Here is a 2547-nt window from a genome sequence, read left to right on the forward strand (position 1 = left end):
ATCTTGTCAATCAGGTACAATAAATATTAAGAAGACACATTTTGCATTCCTGACATTACGAGACAAGAAGAAATTTGGTTCCACTTTGTTTTACTGAAAATTATGGTAAGAATGGAAAGGTAAAGTGTTCCAACAGGGTGGAGCCGTGACAGTACTAGCGTCTCATCAGTGAATTAGCCTACTTCGTCTTCTACACTGTATCGGGAGACGGGACCGTCCTGCTTGCCAACCAACGGTGAATAATAGAGAGGCCATGGGATGTGAGAGGGGTGGGGCGGGGGCGCGAAGGGGCAGAAAATCAACTCGCTAGTACATCTTCTCGTCCGCCGTCAGTTGTTGTTGAGGTCCCTCTCCTACTCCAGTCGCGTGAGAAGTTGCCGCCGCTTGGCGCCTCGCAGTACAAGCAGCTCCTCGAGCAGCCTTTGCTGGCCTTGGCTTCCCGCCCCACGCAAACCTTCGCCCCAGTGTTCTCCTCCGCCAGTGGTTCCCCCTTCTACTCTGCGCCCTCTCTTGCTCCACGGCTAAAGAGTAAAGATGATGAGTCTCGAAATTGCGTTTTCCGACTCTCAACACCAACCTTAAATAAGGACTGAGCCCGAGCAAAGCGCACACTTCAAACATAAGATGTTTGATGTGCCCTCTGCGAGCTAGCGTAGCAGTAAGCGTGCAGTCGTTCCGTTCGTGCAGCAGAGGCAGGCGGGCGAAACTTACGTTGATAGATCTAGAAATAGATCATCTGAGACAGTGCTGCTCCACTTTGCGATACGGCTGTCATTTAGCAGAACTCTCCTCAATTGGACGGTCAATGATGCTGACGCAAACTCACCAGCCTGCAACAGAAATAAAACACGAGCAATTACTAACTGTGAGGCAGCTGGGCCACCGTTCTCTTTTTTTTTCTGTCTCACTGTCTCACTCCGTGTGGCTCACATTCCGTATCTTAGGAGAGAGGGAAAGGATCTCCAAGAGAATGTAGAAGACACGGTGGTGGAAACAGATTTTTGTCCGGGTTATACTTTTAAAAGAGGTTAACGCGAATCTTCAAAGAAAGTTACGGTGGACATTACTGTTAGGTGTGCGGACACAAGTTGGGGGAAAATGTGGCATTTTTCTGTCTACTTGTCGTTTCGAGCAAATATTAAGACCGAAAATTATTTTACGGACAGAAGAAAAAAATGTTAAGAATGCGTAGAGAAATTATTCGGCATGACTTACTGGGGATTTCACAGTTACTGACAATGCAAAGAAGTTCAATTGTCTTCAGGCGAAATTTACGATAAGTTTTGAATACTGAAGGGGAAATGAAGAGGGACAGACAACAGGCAACCTCGCAGACCCCTTTTTTGCAGTCAACTGCCATTCAGACCTTTCAGAGCACTATCTTCGAGTGAGAGGAAGAGATAGGGAGTTGGACTTAGGTAGAGGGAGAAAGATAAAGGGAAATGGAGGGAGAGGTGGTAGAAAAGGGGAGTGGAAAGGGAGGGGCCAGATAGAAGGAGAGGGTGGGATGGAAAGACAGAGGGATGTGTGTTTCTTTCGAGGGCCATCCTCGCAGTTTATATTGGATGAGCGGCCCTGCAGTTGACGAGAGGTGGGGTGGGCGAGAAGTTAAGAGAAGTTGTGTGACGGCGAAGGAGAGGGGGAAATTAACACGGCCCCAGCCGCCCCCGGCCGCCGTCGGCCCCGGCCCGCCGCACCCCAAGGTACTTCAACAGGAGGACGGCCTCGCAGCAGGTGCCGAGGAGCAGGGCAGGTCGTCCTGGGCTCATCGCTATGGCTCGAGGACGGGGGGCAGGCGAGGATGGGGAGGGTCTTAGTGATGGTGTCCCTAAAGTGTGGTGGTATAGGTCCACTACGCGTTGCGGGACTTCCACCTTGCTTCCAACACGGTGGCGGCCTGCGCCTGCGTCGTGGTCGTCCTAGGTGGGGAGAAGGGCAAAATTGTTGGGGAGTAATGGAGGAAGGGGAGGGGTGATGGGAGGTTGGGATGGGAGTTTGGTATCAGGCTGATGGCGAGCGTTAGGGACGTAAGTGTAGCAGCAAAGCACACAGGTGTGTGGCGTCAGCCAGAGGGACGGCAGTGGAGCGAGAGGTTGATATTGGAAGTCTTATCATAATGACGAGCTTCCAATTGCGTACGTGTTGAGGACTTAAGACGAAATGTTATGGCTACACGCAAAATGAAAGCACCTGTGAACTGTAAGTTGAATTTGTGTGTTCGGTGGTCTTGCAGCGGCCACGATCCACCAGCCCTCACTCGTCGTGGCCGCGACTACGCTTCCTCCCATCCTTGCGGGGGTGCCTGCCGCCTATGCGCCCGCCGCCACCGGCGGAGTTTGGCACAGCATTAATTAGGCTGAGTTGGAACAAGAAAACTAGGGCCCCGCCACGCCCCGCCACGCCCTCGCGCGCTTGTGTGGTCCGCCGGCGGCGTGGCGGCTTTGCACAAATTACTATCAGCATCAGGGAGCCTGTCGGCTGGGGTCGGCGCACTCCCGCCCACACCCCGCCGCCCCAGCAGCCCGAGCGCATCTCCGAGCCCCCCCC

At 53.1% G+C, this 2547-nt stretch overlaps 1 long non-coding RNA gene across 1 annotated transcript in view; it reads right to left on the minus strand.

Moving 5' to 3' along the window:
• Window positions 1-6: 6 nt before the first annotated feature.
• LOC127749581 (uncharacterized) overlaps window positions 7-2547 on the minus strand; it is a 92331-nt gene continuing 89790 nt past the window's right edge. The window contains exon 3 of the long non-coding RNA XR_008011229.1: window positions 7-830. This is a non-coding gene — a long non-coding RNA (uncharacterized LOC127749581). The remainder of the gene's footprint in view (window positions 831-2547) is intronic.

Source organism: Frankliniella occidentalis, unplaced genomic scaffold (genome assembly GCF_000697945.3).
Source record: "Frankliniella occidentalis isolate FOCC.00 unplaced genomic scaffold, Focc_3.1 Scaffold67, whole genome shotgun sequence".
NCBI lineage: Eukaryota > Metazoa > Arthropoda > Insecta > Thysanoptera > Thripidae > Frankliniella > Frankliniella occidentalis.